The sequence below is a fragment of the Oncorhynchus mykiss genome, chromosome 6, assembly GCF_057628025.1.
Source record: "Oncorhynchus mykiss isolate SJ-2025 chromosome 6, ASM5762802v1, whole genome shotgun sequence".
NCBI classification, from domain to species: domain Eukaryota; kingdom Metazoa; phylum Chordata; class Actinopteri; order Salmoniformes; family Salmonidae; genus Oncorhynchus; species Oncorhynchus mykiss.
The window spans coordinates 63,106,393-63,122,159 of record NC_143027.1 but is presented as its reverse complement, the minus strand read 5'-3'; the positions used below and the strand labels follow the sequence as shown (position 1 = coordinate 63,122,159).

Below are 15,767 nucleotides of genomic sequence, written 5' to 3'. Positions count from 1 at the left end.
GTTCGTTGGATATTTGCTTCGAAACAGGTAGAAATGATAATGAATGACTGCATTTTTAAGGCGGGGATCTATTTGGTATTCACAACTAGTATAAAGGGGCTACAGCTGAAGGGTTTTATTAGCATATAAACCCTCTATTCAGTTGAGCAAACTCGGACACACTTTAATGTCCACACTAGCAACAACTGCCCCTGAGCACCACTACTCCTATTAGTGTTTGCAAACTGCGGTCAGGCTATGGAACTGGAACTGCCTCCGCCTCAACAGAAAAACAGGCGTGATTTGCATGGTCTGAAATATTAAATTATCCTCCTGTTTGTTCACGCTGCTCCCAGAGGATCTAATTCATTTAGATACAACATGTGTCCTCAGTGAGACTAAATTGCCTAAATGAGTATAAGCAAGAGGATATGCAAGACAGCACACACACCCAATGGATGAATACACACACACACACACACACACACACACACACACACAGCAGCCAGCTCAAGACATACACATCATGTTATACAAAGTTAAAGTAGTCAGCAAGGAAAAATGTTCCTTTGAAAAACTGACAATGAAGAGGGGTGTAGGCGATTCAAGAAGTATATTTCTCCTTAGAGTAGTCCCAAATAATATTCCTTGGGAAAATGGGAGGAATTGATTCCATATTCAACAGCATACATGATGACAGGCCAGGGCACTTCCTTTCCACACTTCACAGTCAATACGATTCCTTGGAATCGAATGCACAGAGGATTAGAAACGTATCATTATAGTGAGTAGCATATCATCAGTTTACACTTATGGCTTTTAATGATTCAACTAGCTAGATGTTGATGTCCGCCATCTCCTGGGTTATTCAAGCTTTTAATCATGATCTGTAAAGCACTGTTTCAACAGATGATAGACTCAACCAAACACACGAGTCACTCTGCCGCCAAATGCAGTCAGCCCAAAATGTGTCTTATATGGAAGCATGGGCCCCATAACACGCGTGCAATTCCCATACACTATCAGTGACGTGCAGACGGATGAGGACTATTTGAGAGGAGATTATAGGCCTACAGGATAAGAAACAGAGAGTGGACAGGCAGGCAGAGTCTTGGGACCCGTCACAGTGCTATCTGGCTCAGAAACACAGCCTTCTGGAGGGCCACATCACAGCCAGCCATTCTGCTTCCATGGGTACAGCAAGCAACCCACAACAGCTCCTCTCCTTTTCAGCCAATAATAATCCTCTTTAGTGCTCAATCAATCATGGGCTTTTTGGCTGAGAGCGAGCAGAAATATGGAAGATGGAAATAGGGAGACAGATTTTCACCACCCGGATCATATTGTTCATGTAAATAGGAGAACTTGTCCTGATTATGTTCTTTATGGTCACATGTCACACATATCTGGATACACAGTCAATCAAGGAGAGTTTTAAAAATCACAATCTTTACCCTCAACAGATTGATATGGTCCCTGGACTTAGTATCGATAACTGGAGTTGATTGTGACTGAGTACTTTTAACTACATTATGGGGGCTTTCACACCAAATTTGTTTGGTTCGTTTTTGTCCGAACTCTAGAGAGTTTATCCCCTTAGTTTGGTTGGTTTGGAATGGTGTGAACACTATCCACACTCGGGTCAGGACTAAACAAAAACCGTGGTTCGCTCAGAAAGGATGGTCTCGGTCCGATTCAATTTGTACCTTGGTGTGATTCGCTGCAGGTGAGAACGCTGTCAGGACCAAACCCCACATTATTATTATTGTTTGTTTGACTGCGAGCATTTGATGAAAGTTGATATATCTGAAACATTCTGTGAGTACCAGCACATTTATGAGCGCATCTGATGCAGATTAGGGGAGACGGGGCGATACGGGGGATATAGCCTACTGAGTGTAAACCTATTCACGTCGCAGATAGGTGCTATTGCGATGTTTCCTCCCGCATTTTGTTAGAAGACCAAAGAGAAAGTAATATGAAGATTGGGACACACAGCGATGCTTCATGATAATTCATCTTAAATTGATTTAACTACGGCATTTTTGTCCAATAAACAAATTACTGACATTGAAACGTGGTTTTGTTTGTGAATTTTTGTTCGTTTTTACATTTGGCAACGTGAAACCAATGTGTCAAAAATATATCATGTAACAAATGGTGGAACTCTGATTCAAACTGTAGCTCAAAACTATGTGTGAAAATGCCCTAAGAGTAACCAGAGACAGAGAGATAAAACTATGAATTGTCATATTTCCCAGCATGCTCTGTTGCAGGTAGATTTCTTCAATAGTTTGTTTTAGTATCTGTTTGAGGGGTACATTGATTGTTTTTGATCTGATGCTACATAATGATATGTAACATACATTTTCCTAAATTAATCTAATCTATTAACAGTTGGATTTATTGCAATTGTAACTGAGAAGGTGGTTCCAGTTTTCATGATGTAGGTCATCTCTTATTTTTTTACCCCCTTTTTCATGATATCCAGTTAAGATCTTGTCTCTAGTTCGCTGCAACTCCCCAATGGGCCGGGAGACGAAAATCGAATCACGAGTCCTCCGAAACATGACCCGCCAAACCTTCTTTACACCCGCCCTCTTAACCCGGAAGCCAGGCGCACCAATGTGTTGGAGGAAACACTGTTCAACTGATGACCGTGGTCAGCCTGCAGGTGCCCCCCTGGCCAAACCCTCCTCCTAACCCGGACAATGCGAAGCCAATTGTGCGCCGCCCTATGGGACTCTCGGTCACGGCTGGTTGTGACAAAGCCCGGGGCCGAACCCGGGTCTGTAGTGACGCCTTAGACCGCTGCACCACTCGGGAGGCCTGATGAAAGCCATCTCTAGCAACAGTACTCTCCTCCCTGTTCTGACATACATTCTGATGTGGGTGATGTAAAATTGCTGGATATCCTCCCTCTTAAATAGATACCAATAGAGCGAGGATCCCCAACTAGTGGCCTGTGATTTTATTTGGCCCCCCAAGTTTTCTGAGCCAAAAAATACTAATTGTATTTATTTATTTGTATTTATACTGAACAAAAATATAAACCCAACATGCAACAATTTCAAAGATTTTACTAAGTTACAGTTCATGTAAGGAAATCAAATCTAAATAAATTAGTCTAGTCTATGGATTTCACATGACTGGTCTGCGGCGCAGCCATGGTTGGGCCTGGGAGGACATAGGCCCACCCACTTGGGAGACTGGCCCACCCACTTGGGAGACTGGCCCACCCACTGGGGAGCATGGCCCAGCCAATCAGAATGAGTTTTTCCCCACAAAAGGGTTTACACATGGTCTGCGGTTGTGAGGCTGGTTGGATGTACTGCCAAATTCTCTAAAATGACATTGGAGGAGGCTTCTGGTAGAGAACTGAACATGAAATTATCTGGCAACAGCTCTGGTGGACATTCCTGCAGTCAGCATGCCAATTGCACGCTCCCTCAAAACTTGAGGCATTGCGTTGTTTGACAAAACTGCACATTGTAGAGTGGCCTTTTATTCTCCCCAGCACAAGGCGCACCTGTGTAATGGTCATGCTGTTTAATCAGCTTCTTGATATGCCACATCTGGCAGGTGGATGTATTATCTTGGCAGTGGAGAAACGCTCACTAACAGGGATATAAACACATTTGTGCACAAAGTTTGAGAGAAATAAGCTTTTTGTGTGTATGGAAAATGTTGGTGATCTTTTATTTGAGCTCATGAAACATGGGACCAACACTTTACATGTTGCATTTATATTTTTGTTCAGTGTATTTATTACTTGCTAGACATAAAATACTGTGAAAACACCAGCAAATCAGCTACAAGTGATTTAGATTATGGAAATCTGTTCCAAAAGTATTCTCACACATGACAGAGACGTATACTGTATGTGACTATATACAAATGTAAGCAAGGTTGGAACTGATAATATTTTAGTCATATAAAATATCTGTTTGGTCTTATTGCGGTCAATTTGCAGTCCACAAATAATTTGTAATCACGTTCCCGCCGCCTGACCATCCGCTGAAGAAAAAAATAATTGTAGTTGATGAGTCCTGCAATAGAGATTGGATGTGACATTGTAAGCCTTCATAATATGACAAGAAATATTTAAATGACACATTACACCTTAAATGGGAGCATATAATTTGATTTGATTTGATATAAACCCCCAAATAGTGTTGAGTTTGAGGCCATAGGAGTTCAATTAACTCGTGATTATATTGTAAGAGTAAACATTACTCTAAATAAATAACTCTAGAGTACTGAACAACACTGCAGATAATTAAAGTAAGAGAGTTATTTTCAATGAATACTGTACGGAGTGAAACGCAATGATGCAGAGTTAAATATCAACACTAAATTGAGCATATACAACTGTTGCCAGAGTACCTTTTACTCTTTTTAAACTGGGACCAAATGTTATCTGTGGCAGAATTTGATTTTTTTCAATTAGAGTTCAATTTACTCTGTAATTTTACTGTGTATGCATCTGATTCTCCTAATGTGGTAATACACAAGAGGCCATGATCTGCAGGGTAGGGAAGGTCACTTTCTAAATGGAATCCGTTACTTACTAGTTACCTTTCCAAAATTATAATCAGTAATGTAACTTTTGGATTACCCAAACTCAGCACCGTAGTCTGATTACTTAAATGCTGCTCTCATGGAATGGCATGTCTTGAGCACGACCAAAAAGTGCTATTTGCATGTGAAAAATTAATGCCATGTACTGCATTTGCTATAGGCCTATTGATTACGTTTTTTTGTTGGTGACACTTTTGACAACTCGATAATTTGAGTCTGTTTAAAGGGAGAATCCACAGTTGAAACAATAACCAAGGGCTCACCCTGCCTCTGATTTGGTTAAAAGCTGAGGGATGGGCCTGTAACCACTCTCACATGAATAGGCAGAGCTATGGATACAAGGTCTGACCATCCATGATATCAAAAGTATTGTTTCATCCATGCTTTGGAGGCTATACAGTGTTTGTTTACAAACATTGGATTAAAACAAGCTTATATTTTGGGTTGTTCTGCGGTGTGACAGTTGAACTAAGCTAATGAGGCATTAATAAGTTATATTCTTTAAGAATCAATGAGCATACAGTATATTATTCATTTATAAGTCTGAAAAATGGATGTGGCAACTACATATCCCCCCTTTAAGTCTGTCAAAAGTGTGCGAGTTTGAGCATATGTATGTTAGGCCTATGGATATTTTGTTTTGAATCAGCACAAATTCGATTGATCAATAAAAGCACCAGTCGTGGTCTCCTTAAATTAAACTAGTTGTTGAAAGTATGGAGCCCAATACCATGGAGGAGATTATAAGGTAGGAACACACTCAAACTTTTATTCTATAGGCTGGGATCCACGCTATCCAGCTGTTGCAAGTGCGCATTTATCATGACTGTCCACTGGTCACAAAACAATGATTGATAGGCAGCTTAAACTTCATTATTTCAACCATTATTGGGTTAAAATACACATACAGTGCCTTCGGAAAGCATTCAGACTCCAAGGCTTTTTCCACATTTTGTTAAATTACCTCATCCCCATATTATTACTTACCCTCTTGTACCCCAGTATTTCTACTTGCACATCATCATCTGCACATCTGATACTCCAGTATTAATGACATAAAAATAAATAAACAAATATTCTGATTCATTAAGTAGCTCTATTCTTCTGGCAACATAATGGGGAGACGGAGCAGAGGGAGAGAAGGAGATTGACAATTGACAGGCAGCACGGGAAGAGGATTCTGCTGCTTGGCTGTTCTCTCACTCACACACACACACACACATAATGCTGTCTCTTATAGAAACACACCTCCCTCTGGCCAGATGTTTTCTGCATGATAAGCCTTGTGCCGACACATCCTTCCTCCCCCTAAGGCTTCAGGTGGCACTGGAAGTGATTTGCACATCGTATTGTTACTGAGACACATTTGGACACGCCAACCTCGCTGAAGAGATTCCTTACACTAATCAGAGCTAACACCACAGCACAGAGACACTAATGTTATCTTAGCACATCTTCCTATCCAGAGATAGCTTCTGTTCGTGCTCAGGCTGGAGTGCTGATTAAAGCTGGGCTGCTTCTTTGATGTCCTAAAACAGCCTGTCTCCCTTTACCAACATCAGATGATACTGAAGGGGAGAGGTTTTTCAAAATAAAACAACAACACCAGAGCAAACCAGACTGATCCCCTGGGCCCTCAGTGTGAAGTGACAGAATTGTTATCTGGGGTGTTTGTGCCTCCATCTTGGATACAGAAGCATAAGAGAATAGGTTTCCAGCATTCTAACAAGTTGCATCCTACTTTGCCTTCCAGGAGAGGTTGCCATCTGCAGCTATTGACAGTCTGGGTGGAAACAGGGCAGATTCTCCCGCAAATCTTGACAAATGGCTGGAGTCACAAGCTGTGCCCGATAGGCTACTGTAGTAGAGTCCAGCCATTATAAATCTCAGCCCCACATCCTGCCTGTGAAGGTACGCTTCCACATCCACATTCATGTTCCACTCCACAATTAGAGCCTAGAGAGGATCCATCCAGCTTCAGAGGGACAGTTAGTTTGTCAGGGGAGAGGAGAGATGAGGAGGGAAGAGAAGGGATGAGGAGAGCCTGCTGACAGCATGGAGAGCTGAGTGTTACTCAACGAGCATGTGGGAGATGCCATGACTATAGAGTGCTGATGTTCACGGTCAGGCTGCCATCGTGGGTCCTCAGAGGCCATGCGGGCCCACTCCTGCTATTACCCCATGTCATAAACCCTGTCGGAGTCTGACAGACTATTCCTAACCAGCACACCTAAGTGTTGTTCTGTGCCCCCCTGCCCCCATGCCTGTGCCCATTGTTCAGCCATTTTAATTATCAACCATCATTTGGTTTAAGACAGGGTATAATTAAATCATTGTTATGTGTGGCACACATTAAAATCTAATCAAGAAAAATCTGATCAAGATCAATAACATTACTGCAGCAAATCTAAATGCTTAGGAGAACTGATAGTGCCAGAAGAAGCATTGCCAGATGATAAATGTATGAACAAGTAGCACCAAGCTGAGCGATCTACCAAACAATGCCCACGTTCCATCGGAGGATTAAACTGCTTTGAGCCAATAGTAAGCAACGCTGTGTGACTCATCCTCCCAGGGGAAGACACAGTTTGCAGAAAAAAGACAGAGTGAGAAAACAACCAACTGTGCTTGTTACTGAGAACACAGTGCCAGTTAGGAGGCAGAGCAGAATATATTATCACCTCCTCTTCAGGTATTGGAAGTTTAGCTGGGACATTCCCTATGGTTTGCTCAACTTCTCTAGGCACAAAACAATCAGCACATTATCTCTGGCGACTGCAACGTGTCCTGCACATGCACACACATGCAATACAAACACACGAAAGCATGCAGACACACACACTCTCTCCTTTTCTCAGACAGATAAAGTGTCAGCAACACCACTGTCTCTCCCACTCAGCCAGGCAGTCACATTGTGCTCTGGTTGCAGTATCATCTCATGCCCTGGGGCTCCGTTTGGTCCCAGAGGCCCCACTCACACTGCAGTACACTGCAGCTGCTACTTCTCTGCATAAGACCATTCAGATCGGTCGCTGGAGATGCCAACAAATGACACGTGTTCTGTTGATGGGAGGAGAGTTACCAACACCTGCAACAACTCACAATCAATCGGAATGCATTATCTAGCAATAACCAATTACAGTACATTACTACAATACGGAAAACCAAAATACTGTGCCAAACTTACAGTATCAGTAGGCCTGTCAAATTTTTACATTTGACATGTGGTGAAAACATATAGCCTAATATAGTAGCTAGCTACAGATGTAGGATCTTAATTTGATCACTCCTTTGTTGATGAGAATTTTCCTACAAAGCAGGATATGCATACTTGTAGTATATTCAAGGTTTAAAAAGGCTTCTAAAGTTTGTAATTTCCATTTAAAAATGTCAGACTTGATTTGCCCTAACATAAAATGTATCATCCCCTACAAAGAAATACCCATGAATTATAATCCACATAATAATTCAAATCAAATTGTATTTGTCACATGCGTCGTAAACAACGGGTGTGGACTAATAGTGAAATGCTTACTTACAGGCTCTTTCCAACAATGCAGAGAGAATGAAAATAGAGAAACAATTTAAAAGTAAAACAAGTAATAACAGATACACATTGAGTAACAATGACTTAGCTATATACACTGGGTGTACAAAATATTAAGAACAGCTATTTCCATGACATAGGGTGACCAGCTGAAAGCTATGATCCCTTGTTGATGTCACTTGTTAAATTTACATCAGTCAGTGTAGATGAAGGGGAAGAGACAGGTTAAAGAAGGATTTTTAAGCCTTCGAGACAATTGAGACATGGATTGTGTATGTGTGCCAGGGTGAATGGGCAAGACAAAATACTTAAGTGCCTTTGAACGGGGTATGGTAATAGGTGTCAGGTGCACCGGTTTGTGTTAAGAACTATAAACACTGCTGTGTTTTTCAATCTCAACAGTATCCTGTGTGTATCAAGAATGGTCCAACCCCCAAAGGACATCCAGCCAACTTGACAACTGTGGGAAGCATTGGAGTCAACATGGGTTAGCATTCCTGTGAAACACTTTCGCCACCTTGTAGACTCCATGCAATGCAATATTAGGAAGCTATTCCTAATGTTTGGTATACTCAGTGTACAAGTTTATGTTTAGGGGTACGAGGTAATTAAGGTAGTGTGGCAAAGAAGTGGGTCGAGTGATAAATGGCAGATAGGTGAGGGCAGAACTAATAATCGGGCTCTGTGCTCTCACTAAAATGGCCATCCCGGTCAGAACTACAGATCACAAAATGTCACAGTAGATACAGTATGTACATATTACTAGGATTAATGACAGATATCACATACGCTACTGCTATTGTTTACTGTGTCAAAACAGGTTAGTGCAAGAAGGGTCAATGCAGATAGTTAATTAGTTAACTTCTCATGGCTGGGGAGCTGTATTGAGTAGATTGGGTGAATAATGTGCCCAGAGTAAACTGCCTGCTACTCAGGCCCAGAAGCTAAGATATCTACTAATAATATGCATTTGAATAGAAAACACTCTGAAGTTTCTAAAACTGTTTGAATGTTGTCTGTGAGTATAACATAACTCATATGGCAGGCAAAAACCTGAGAAAAAATCCAACCAGGAAGTGGGTAATCTGAGGTTTGTAGTTTTTCAACTCTTTGCCTATCCAAGATAGTGTAAATTTGGTCCAATTGCACTTCCTAGGGCTTCCACTAGATGTCAACAGTCGTTAGAACCTTGTTTCAGGCTTCTACTGTGAAGGGGTGTTCCATTGCATTTCTAAAGACAAAGGAATTGTCCGGTTGGAACATTATTGAAGATTTGTTAAAAACATCCTAAAGATTGATTCTGTACATTGTTTGACATGTTTCTACGAACTGTAATGGGAACTTTTTGACTTTTCGTCTGGTCCTAGTGCTCGCGCCTCATGAATTTGGATTTGTGAACTAAACGCGAGAACAAAAAGAAAAGGAAGTATTTGGACATATATGATGGACTTTATCGAACAAAACAACCATTTATTGTGGAACTGGGATTCCTGGGAGTGTATTCTGATGAAGATCATCAAAGGTAAGTGGATATAATGCTATTTCTGACGTCTGTTGACTCCACAACATGGCGGGTATCTGTATGGCTTGTTTGTCAGATTTTTGCATGGTGTTTTTTTGCTTTTTTGAACTCTGACACAGCGGTTGCATTAAGGAGAAGTATATCTAGAATTCCATGCATAACACTTGTATCTTTTATCTATGTTTATTATGAGTATTTCTGTAAATTGATGTGGCTCTCTGCAAAATCACCTGATGTTTTGGAAGCAAAACATTACTGAACATAACGCGCCAATGTCAACTGAGATTTATGGATTGAAATATGAACTTTATCGAACAAAACATACATGTATTGTGTAACATGAAGTCCTATGAGTGTCATCTGATGACGATCATCAAAGGTTAGTGATTCATTTTCTCTATTTCTGCTTTATGATTTTCTGTGACTAGGTGCTGACCTAACATAATCGCATGGTATGCTTTCGTTGTAAAGCCTTTTTGAAATCGGACACTGTGGTGGGATTAACAGAGTTTATCTTTAAAATGGTGTATAATACTTGTATGTTTGAGGAATTTTAATTATGAGATTTATGTTTGAATTAGGCGCCCTGCACTTTCACTGGCTGTTGTCATATCGATCCCGGATTTCAGCCGTAAGAAGTTAAACAAATAGCTACCCGGACTAACTATTCAGCAGTCTTATGGCTTGGGGGGGGGTAGAAGCTGTTCAGGGTCCTGTTAGTTCCAGGCTTGGTGCATCGGTACTGCTTGTCATGTGGCAGCAGAAAGAACAGTCTATGACATGGGTGGCTGGAATCTAACAACTTTCAGAGCTTTCATCTGACACACTGGGAGCTCGGCCCCAGTGATGTACTGGGCCGTCCGCACTAGAGGTTGATTGATTATGATTTTTCAACGCCGATACTGATTATTGGAGGAGCAAAAAAAGCCGATACCGATTCAATCAGTCAATGTTGTTATATTATTTGTGTATATATATATAGTAATAATGACAATTACAACAAAACTGAATGAACACTTATTTGAACTTAATATAATACATAAAATCAATTTAGTCTCAAATAATGAAACATGTTCAATTGTTAAATAATGCAAAAACAGTGTTGGAGAAGAAAGTAAAAGTGCAATATGTGCCATGTAACAAAGCCAACGTTTTAAGTTCCTTTCTCAGAACATGAACATATGAAAGCTGGTGGTATCTTTTTTAACATGAGTCTTCAATATTCCCAGGTAAGACATTTTAGGTTGTAGTTATTATAGGACTATTTCTCTCTATAGCATTTGTTTTTTATATACCTTTGACTATTGGATGTTCTTATAGGCATTATAGTATTGCCAGCCTAATCTCGGGAGTTGAGAGGCTTGAAGTCATAAACAGCGCTGTGCTTCAAGCATTGCGAAGAGCTGATGGCAAACGCAGGAAAGTGCTGTTTGAATGAATGCTTACAAGCCTGCTACTGCCTACCACAGCTCAGTCAGACTGCTCTATCAAATCAGACTTAATTATAATATAATAAAACACAGAAATACGAGCCTTAGGTTATTAATATGGTCAAATCCAGAAACAAAACATATATTCTTTCAGTGAAATACGGAATCGTTCCGTGTTTTATCAAACGGTTGGCATCCCTAAGTCTAAATATTGCTGTTACATTGCACAACCTTCAATGTCATGTCATAATTATGTAAAATTCTGGAAAATTACGGCCTTTGTTAAGAAGAAATTGTCTTCACACAGTTCGCAACGAGCCAGGTGGCACAAACTGCTGCATATACCCGGACTTGGCTTGCACAGAACGCAAGAGAAGTGACAATTTCCCTAGTTAATATTGCCTGGTAACATGAATTTCTTTTAACTAAATATGCAGGTTTAAAAAAATATACTTGTGTATTGATTTTAAGAAAGGATGGATGTTTATGGTTAGGTACATTTGGTGCAACGACAGTGTTTTTTTTTCGCGAATGCGCTTGTCAATCCTCACCCATTTGGCGAAGTAGGCTGTGATTCAATGATAAATTAACAGGCACCGCATTGATTATATGCAACGCAGGACAAGCTAGATAAACTAGTAATATCATCAACCATGTGTAGTTAACTAGTGATTATGTTAAGATGGATTGTTTTTTTATGAAGATAAGTTTGTTAGCTAGCAACTTACCTTGGCTCCTTGCTGCACTCGCGTAACAGGTGGTCACGCAGTCTCCTCGTGGAGTGCAATGTAATCATCCATAATCGGCGTCCAAAAATGGCGATTACCGATTTGTTATGAAAACTTGAAATTGGCCATGCCATTTAATCGGTCGACCTCTAGTCCACACTACCCTCTGTAGCACTTTGCGGTCGGATGCCAAGCAGTTGCCACAGCAAGCTGTGATGCAGCCAGTCAAGATGCTCTCAGTGGTGCAGCTGTATAACTTTGAGGATCTGAGAGGTGTTCAGTCCCAGGATCCTTAGCTTAGTGATGAGTTGAGGGCACTATGGTGTTGACGCTGCGCTGTAGTCAATGAACAGCATTCTCACGTAGGTGTTCCTTTTGTCCAAGTGGGAAAGGGCAATGTGGAGTGCAATAGAGATTTCATGTTTTCATAACAATTTTTGGGCGCCGAATTGTCGATTTTATTTATTTATATTTTGTATACCTTTATTTAACTAGGCAAGTCAGTTAAGAACACATTCTTATTTTCAATGACGGCCTAGGAACTGTGGGTTAACTGCCTTGTTCAGGGGCAGAACGACAAATTTTCACCTTGTAAGCTCGGGGGATTCAATCTTGCAACCTTACAGTTAACTAGTCCAACGCAATAACGACCTGCCTCTCTCTCGTTGCACTCCATAAGGAGACTGTTACGCGAATGCAGTAAGCCAAGGTAAGTTGCTAGCTAGCATTAAACTTATCTTATAAAAAACAATCAATCACAATCACTAGTTAACTACACATGGTTGATATTACTAGATATTATCTAGCGTGTCCTGCGTTACATATAATCTGACTGAGCATACAAGTATCTAAGTATCTGACTGAGCGGTGGTAGGCAGAAGCAGGCGCGTAAACATTCATTCAAACAGCACTTTCGTGTGTTTTGCCAGCAGCTCTTCGTTGTGTGTCAAGCATTGCGCTATTTATGACTTCAAGCCTATCAACTCCCAAGATGAGGCTGGTGTAACCGAAGTGAAATGACTAGCTAGTTAGCGCGCGCTAATAGCATTTCAAACGTCTCTCGCTCTGAGCCTTTTAGTAGTTGTTCCCCTTGCTCTGCATGGGTAACGCTGCTTCGAGGGTGGCTGTTGTCGTTGTGTTGCTGGTTCGAGCCCAGGGAGGAGCGAGGAGAGGGACGGAAGCTACACTGTTACACTGGCAATACTAAAGTGCCTATAAGAACATCCAATAGTCAAAGGTTAATGAAATACAAATGGTATAGAGGGAAGTTACCACTAGCTAAAGGAACCACTAGCTTTCATATGTTCTTATGTTCTGAGGAAGGAACTGAAACGTTAGCTTTCTTACATAGCACATATTGCACTTTTACTTTCTTCTCCAACACTTTGTTTTTGCATTATTTAAACCAAATTGAACATGTTCCATTATTTACTTGAGGCTAAATTGATTTTATTGATGTATTATATTAAGTTAAAATAAGTGTTCATTCAGTATTGTTGTAATTGTCATGATTACAAATTAACAAATAAAATTGGCCGATTAATCTGTATCAGCGTTTAAAAATCATAATCCATCGACCTCTACTAGAGATTGCGTCATTTGTGGATCTGTTGGGGAGGTATGTAGGTACGCGCCATGGAACCATTGGAGTGGTTCCAGGGTGTCTGGGATAATGATGTTTATGTGAGCCATGACCAACCTTTCAAAGCATTTCATGGCTACAGATGTGAGTGCTATGGGGCGATAGACATTTAGACAGGTTACCTTGGCGTTTTACAGACCGAGTCAGGGAGATATTGAAAATGTCAGTGAAGACACTTGCCAGCTGGTAAACGCATGCTCTGAGTAGGTGTCCTGGTATTCCGTCAAGGCCGCAATATTAACCTGTTTAACTAGGACTGGGCGATATCAAATTAAGTGGATTAATTAAAATGTATGTTTTTGCGCGATATTCCAAACACTTATATCGCAAGAATCTAGGTTTTGTTATATTTCGTTTTTATGAGTGTTTATGTCCGCTTGTTCTCGTGTTGTATTTTTGATCTCGTCTCTTTCGATCCTTCTGTGCTGTGTGCACCTCCTCATTTACACCAGAGATGTATATAAGGACGAGATGCACCTCTCCGCCCTCACAATGGGAGTTGTTGTCCCATATTGTTGTCTCAAATCTGTCGTTCTGCCCCTGAACAAGGCTGTTAACCCACTGTTCCTAGGCCATCATTGAAAATGAGAATTAGTTCTTAACTGACTTGCCTAGTTAAATAAAGGGTAAAAAAAATAATTAAAAAGGCATGAAGGCAGGCGACAAGCCTAGGTCTAAAATAAACCCATAGAAACGCATGTGGCTTCATTTATGGACTGAATGAAACCTTTCACTTCATCTATGGTTTACACACACATCAAGCCCCTCCCCTTGCCTCTCACGCCAACAAGTTGAATGATCACGTCATCCTCTCTGAACAAGCTGTTTCAACTCGCTACTCTCATTTGCAGAATCGGTCATATGGACACCAAAACACATCGATACATTTTACTGTACTAGAGAAGATAACTTTTCTAACGATACCCTTTTCAACTATCAAATTGCATGCAGAGCAGATACTACTAAAACAAGGGTATCAATGAACATTGCTTCTGGAAAATGTATGTTCAGTTTGTCGCGCGCGGCATTAGGGTACCGCTAGCAGCATTTTAGCCAAATACTGTTATACTAGCTGTCTAGTCTGTTTTATAAATGTGCAATAAGCATAAAACACAATTATAAGGCATTGGCAACTTATTCTCATTCTGAGAAATAAGGTAAACCACTTGATTTCAACATCTGAACAAAAGTGGACAGGCTAACATGCTTTTCAAACAGTTGGAGACAGACAGAAAGGTGTGTTCATAACAATTCAACTGTTCAAACTTGTTAGCTAGCAAATAGATCAAAATTGGCTAAACTTGATGTTGAAATATATAAGATTGGCTGGCTAATCACTAGCACGTGGGTTTGAGAGATTGTTGATGAGACCTGTGTTCATTCTCTATAGCCTAATGCCTGCTAGAAGAAGTTAGTCATTATTAGTTAATGTGCATTATGCATGGTTCTAATTACATTTATAACCAAAAGGGGCATTTTCATAGACAGACTTGAAAGCCAGATCATTGATTATTGCAACAACAAAAAAAGCAGGTTAAACTATTTTGATAAAATAATGCAATTATTAGTGGGTCTTGTGGTTGTAGAAGTCTTATATTTAGCCTAGGTATAACTTCACAAGCCCTGAATTCATTAGATTATTGCTGACTGTTTGAAATGCAGTGTATATTAACTTTAATTGTAAAACCATGCTTATCTAGAGATTTCTTATATATATGAGTTGTCCATAAGTTTGAACCATAATCGCCCATCCCTATGTTTCACCTGTTTCCAAATTTCCTGTTGCAACAAACTGGCTCAAATTAAGATTCTACATCTGTACATGGTTGAACATATCATATATTGTCCTTAGGAAGTGATGACTGTAGTATGAGTCGGTGTAGTAGCTTCTCAGTGTGTGCTAACAGTGTAGTGTATTTGCCCTTCTTATCCGTTTTGTTAAAGGTGAGAGAGGTTGTGTTGATCCTCTACCAGTGTTCTGCAGACAATGTTAAGTCCCTACAATAGGCGTGTGTGGGTGACACCTCTAGGAGATAAGACATTGAGGAGCACACTGCTGTCTGCCAATAACTCCTCTTAGCTGAATCATATGCCAGGAGCTGACATCCATTAATGTTACATTACACATCCTCTATGCTCGTTGATCTCTGCCATAACACTTAGTCCACTCCATTAGATTCTTCAAACAAATCACAGGAACATATGCAATCAGCCATCATTAATTACACACACAGGGCTTCAATTGCTATGCATGCACAGAAATATTCTCCATTCTAAATGGATGAATAAGTGAAAGTCAACTATCCTCTACATAAGGCCTGACTCAGAACATAGACAT

The 15,767-nt window shown here is 40.4% G+C and overlaps 1 protein-coding gene across 2 annotated transcripts in view; it reads right to left on the bottom strand.

Annotated features, from left to right (window-relative positions):
* The window catches only part of apba2b (amyloid beta precursor protein binding family A member 2b), a 71,895-nt gene that overhangs the window by 42,644 nt on the left and 13,484 nt on the right, over positions 1-15,767 (bottom strand). The window lies entirely within an intron of this gene.